A 6,000-nucleotide genomic window follows, 5' to 3' on the forward strand; every position below is an offset into this window, starting at 1 on the left:
AGCTCAAAGGCTCCCACAGATGCCTAAACTGAAGGAAAGAATGCTGAAAACAGTATCCCAAATCTCCACATAGCCCAGTACAATCCCCCTGGGATTTTCACCCTACAAATCAGTGCAAAGCATAACCTCAGCTGGTGCCCATGGACCACCTCTGCCCTTCACTTTTCCCCTTCACCTTCATAATTAAACAGCCACCCAGCCTAGCCCAGCCCAGCCCAGGGAGGAAAGATGAAGCACAAGCACCTCTGTCTGTGTGCTTTTTACCCAAGGTACTTTGCTAACAGATGGGAGGTGCACTGCTGAATGGCTTCAAGCTGAGATGGGTGTAAACATCACCATTCCTGCCCCCCTTTAAAATAATTCCTACTGAATTGCTGCTTTCTTCTGAGAAAATGCACACAGGAGCTACAAATGAGATGTTTGAGCTCTGGAGAAATACTCCAAAACATGCCTTCCTCAGTCTTTTTTGTTAACTACGCACATGCATTTCAGCTTTGGATGTAGGGCTTTTGACTGGATCATCTTTCTGAGGAGTTTAATGCTCTCTGGTCACTAGTTAATTGCTCTCTCACCTGGATGTACTGGATCTGTGGGCAGCTAATGCCTCTTTCTGAGTCACTCAGTCGATTGGGTGCCTAAATTTTGACACTGCAGTAAGCTGATGAAAGCCACATCATCTCTGTCAGTCATAGCCTGTGCCTTTGTGGAAATGATTATCATGAAAATATTCTTAAGGAATTAGTGAGAACCTTTTTTCTGAATTAAATTAAATCTCATTCCTGTCTATTTAGCTAAATAAAATGTTTGAAATGGAATTTGTTGCAATTTTGCCCTGATTTAGGAAAGAAGTGATGGAAAGCTACCATGTCTCATGGCTATTATTATAAAATTTTAAGTTACCAATACCATTACCGACTTTCTTTTGGGGCAGACACATGCCTATGCTTGTGGTGAAACATAAAGAAAAGAGAAAGAAAAGAGGCATATTGAAAGACTGTCAGCTAAATTTAGTATGGAAGGTATACACTTATAGAACTAGGCATGTAGGCTGATAACTACCAGGAAGAAAACATTTTTTCCTGAAATACTGGCTGTACTCTGTTGTGCAGTGCATGCAGCACACAGGTGCCTGCACTAAGTCAGGTTATGAACAAAGCTGTGTCTATGATCCTGCTCTGCAGCTGAGAGGCAGCAGATATTCATTATCCAGGGCTTTTTACTGAACCTAGGCTTTCCAAGACCTGGGTGGCCTGACAAAATGGTACCAACGCTGCCCATCTTTTTTACATACCACCTTCTTCATCTGAAGGGGCATTCATCTTTTCCATTCCAGCAAATATACCTCTACACTGGGCTTCAAAGTAAGACAACATAGAAATCATTGCACTGTATAGATTGAAAACCATGCTCCAAAACCAGCAGGGTATGGATGAAATATGAAAAGGAGGTTCCCAACTGCAGAATCTGCAGGTTATTTTGCCTGTCTTAATCTTCCCCATGAATCCCGTCTGCGCTGCTGATGATGTTGCCATTGCCTTGTGTTCCCACTTCAGAGGTCTCATTTATCCTTGGGCCAGGACAGATGGTTTTTGCAGGATAGTGGCACAGCTAAGACATCTGACTGAGAGTGAGAAACCTCAACACACCAGACTTTTCAGTAGAGGCCAAAGAAGCAGTCAGGTCTCTTCCACATCACATTATCCACCCCTATTTGTCTCTCCTCCCTTCACTGCCTTGTCCTCTCTGGCCTGTTGACAAACTGATGAACCCTGGAGCAATTTCAACAGAAATGAGGGAAAGAAAGTATGGGTGGACTGCAGCCATTGCCCTTGGCAGCACTTCCAAGTGCCTAAATAAAGGAGGCAGTCACAGGGTCTCCAGCCCTTATCTCTGTCCTCAGGCTTTCTCACAGACTGGATTAAAAAGATCCTTTCTTGCACCATTGTTTTGCCTGTCATGGATCCTCCTCCGTGGCTCCTGATTTTCTGTGGCTGTGTAGCAGAGAGCTCAGCTGTCTGTTCTGGAAATGGTGAGTTGTGTTATGTGGATTTATGACATGACTGGGAGACAAATGCTTAAATGTTCAGTGGTAAGGCCACAAAATCTCCCTTGCAGCTTCCTTCACTGGGTGATTTCATTGCTGCATCCAGGCTGCTTCCAGTCCTGTTTCCCTGCCATCCATCTCTGTTTGGTCTATTCTGTCTCTCACCAGATTTTTTTTATTTCTGACTTAGAAGAAGGTCTCCTGAGGTTTCTTTCATTCCCCACCCCCGCATGCCTTCTACTTTGAAACGTCTTTCAGTGGCTTCATATTTATGTGGAGGCATTATTGTTCAAGTATCTGTAAGAGTTTCACAGTTGCCTCCTCTGCCTGAGTCAACAGAAAAGCTGCTAAACACATTAAATGCTCAGAGGCTGCTCTGGTCAGCAATAAGGCTGGTGACTGGCTTTGCAGGGGCAAGTCGCCACCCATTCCAGATAGAGCCTGAAGCCCTTATAAAACCTTCTTAATTGGCTTACTTTTTCATTTTTACCAGAGACTTCCAAACTCCAGTGTCACTGTTGGACAAGAAATGAGTCACACGGATGCAGCTCGAGGTGTGGTGAAAGAAAGAGAATAGTTTATTTGTTCTTTCAGTATTTATAGGTTTCTGACCACCATCAGGGATTGGATAGTCAGGTTAACACCTTCCCAACCGCACAGTCTGTGAGAGACGTCCATCAAAAGACACATCTTTAATGGAATGTATAAACACCTATGTTTATTGTTACTTTCCTGGGAAAGTGGCTAGAACTTGTAGAAAACAATATCGAAAGACTGATTCTCAGGGCGACACTCCAGCCTAATTTATATAAGCAATTTTTTTTCACTGTCTTTCATGCTGCCATCCCGTGGTCAGCAGTTTCCCAGGCTGGAGACACCTTTCGGGAGAGCTGCTTCCTCCCGCGGTGCTGCAGCGGGCTGTGCCGGGCCGGGCGCTGCGGGGAGAGCCGGTGCGCTCAGCGCTTGCAGGGGCGCATCAAACCTGCTGACAGCGCTCAGGTTCAGGGCTAGCAGGGGCTGCTGCGCTCTCCTGCTGCCCTTGGCCTGGCTGTCGGCAGAGCAGAGACGGCAGCTTCGCTGAGAGCTGCTGCGGGGCTGTTCGGCTGCGGGTCACATCCCGGGGCGGCCGCAGCTCCTCCCCAAAGCCGGGAGCCTCGACGGGCTGCAGAAATCCTGCTTCCCGCACACCCGCTCCGTGTGCCAAACCCCACGATTTAGAATTCAGCTCAGAGCTTTGAAAAACACCGCTTGTGAAGGCAAAGCACAATCCTCCCCGAGGAAAGAAAAAGCTGTGTTTTTTTAACGGGAGGAAAAATCCCTTCTTGTTTTCCTCCAACATTTTCCGCATGTAATCTTGGGATAAGTTGATTTTGCAAAAGCAATGAGAGCATTTGTTTTAATATCGAATTTGTTGTTTTTAAATCAACCCCCCAAATAAAAATATTTGATCAAGGATATGACACATATAGAGAGAGATTACAGAGCTCGGTGCTCATTTACACTATGTCTATCTGCTGGTAAGAAAGAAGTATACCCTGGTGGCTGTGCTAGGACAGACAAACATAAAGATAAAAGGTATATTTCTACTTAAAATTGAAAAGGGAGGGAAAAACTGGTACTTTTTGTTTCAGTCTTGCCTATATCTAAATTTTTTAGCTTGGTCTGGGGATTGCTAGTTGTGTTTTTGTGATGTATACTTAATCGTGTTGTTCAGACAGATGAATTTGTGTCAGCTCATCACAACAGCCTGTCTCATGCTCATTTTTGCTTTAGTTGCTGTCAGTCTCTCAATATTGGTATGGTTTTTATCTGGAAAACACATCTCTAGCAGCACTTCACAAAATTGCTCTCTCTTCTTTTCTCTAATATTCCATGATTTATTTCATTTGGAAGCAAGGTAGGGGTAGGTTTTACAGAGCAAAGTGAATGGGAATGGGAATTTATTGAGCAACAAAATGACTACTTGGAATATTGCCTTTGCCTGAAAAGTGTCAGTAAATTCAATTTGCAGCCAGGGAATGTCAGACTTGTTTCCTTCCACATTTCATGGAGTGTGTAGTGGAGCTGCTTGGCCTAGATTAGAATCCCTTAGTTTTCACTTCTGCCTGTGGCACGGTTAAGGATCTTTGCAATTGTTTCAGGGAAGAGCCCCTCAAATATTTCAGTATTTCAGGGAAAAACAGTTGGAGAAAGAAAAAATCCAGTCTGAATTTCTAGCATGTTTGCATTGCAGTGCAGGATTGTCCCAGTTCTGTTTTCAGCTGGGAGGTGCCCAGAGATTTCACTTCTGTTTGCTCCTCTAGAGACTTCTCCAGTCTCCCTTCTCTCTTCCACATTGCTTGCCTTGTCCTTTTGGCTCTTTCTGCCTTGCTTGTCAAATATGTCTATTTCACCCTCCTCTAACTTATCTACTAATATTCATTCCAGTGGGGGAAAGTATAATGATGCTTAAACCTAGTCTGTATTTTAAAGAAGCCTCATAAACTGAATAGTACAAATAGTTGTCCCATGTACATTTGTATTATGTATACTCTGCTGGTTTAAGTATAGTCAGGGTTACAGTTGAAAGATGGAAGTTTTTAACATCTAATAAAGAGTGTGTGAAGAGTTTCTGCAGTTATAATTTTATTGGTTGTTCTGAATTAATTAATATCTCTATCAAAACTGAATAAATGCATTATTGAAGAAAATCAATAACCAGAACAAAGAGAAACTTCATCACAAAAATTAAAATCAGGAGCCAGACTAGGCATCTTTATCTGCTTCACTTTAAGGATATTTTTACTGATACCCAGCTTGACTCTTTACTCTTAATTCCATTATTCTGTAGCTCTTGGACTTCTTTTATTTTACTCTTCTCTTTCTCCCACACTCCTTATCTCATAGAATAAATTATTTGAAGTAACTATAAGTATCAAAGATGTCTTGTTGCTGTAGGCTGGTCTCTTCTCCAATCCCTCATGCTCCCTCACTGCCCTGTCCCCAGAGCTTCTGTCTGCATGGGCTCCCCAGCCCTGTGCTCCCTCCCAAGTGAACAAGTGAAGCTGATGGCAGAAGTGAGCATCATCCATCACATGAGCTGCTCAAAAATGGGCCATCATCCCTTTCTTTATAAGACAACATCATTCCTCATGCAGGTCCAAATCCCAGGAGAGGTTTTTTGCATCGTATTGCAAGTACACTAAACTTGCACATTCTTTCTATTAGCTGGGAATCCATACCTGATGGCTCTCTGGTATGCCTGAGCCTAGCAATGCATCAGAAAACAATTTCTTAGGCCACAGTTTTCCCTGGATTAACATCAACAGTTGCCTGGATTTATTAATGTTTGTCATAGACACTACCCGAGCATTCAGGTAAATGGATATGCACAGATGCAAATGTAATATTAGGTTCAATAGTGTACTAAGCCAAGAGAGTACTAATAAATTCAGCAAAGCCTCAGAATTTACTATGTCAATATAATTTCAGTGCTAAAGCTGGTGTTCAAATTTCATCTCTAAATTGTAAAAGAACTTGCCATTCAAGTAAAAGCATCTGTTGTTTTCAAACAGTTAGATGGTTGTATTTTCACTTTTTAAAAGGCTTTCTCACATCCCATTCTCCTTGAATTTTATTTGCATTCTGATGAGACAAAAGAATCAAAATAGACTTGCAATGTTTCATACAGTCATGAAACAAATATCAGAAGTCTGACAGAGAAAATGGTTGTGATAGTATTTCTAGACTAAAGGATTAAGTGGTGTTTGAATAGGCAGGTAAATTTTTGACATTTAACAGAATAAAACCCCTAGCAATTCACATTTTCATTCTGTTCCAGCAGGATTTAAAGCAAGGCACTATTAATTAACAGAATCTTCTCATAGGTGCACAGGAAAGGAGTAATAATTAAGAGAAATTATTAGTTGTCAGATAGATTTTCCATGATTCACAGAAGACTCTATGCACTCCTTCAG

This window comes from Poecile atricapillus, chromosome 1 (genome assembly GCF_030490865.1).
Source record: "Poecile atricapillus isolate bPoeAtr1 chromosome 1, bPoeAtr1.hap1, whole genome shotgun sequence".
Classification (NCBI taxonomy): Eukaryota; Metazoa; Chordata; class Aves; order Passeriformes; family Paridae; genus Poecile; species Poecile atricapillus.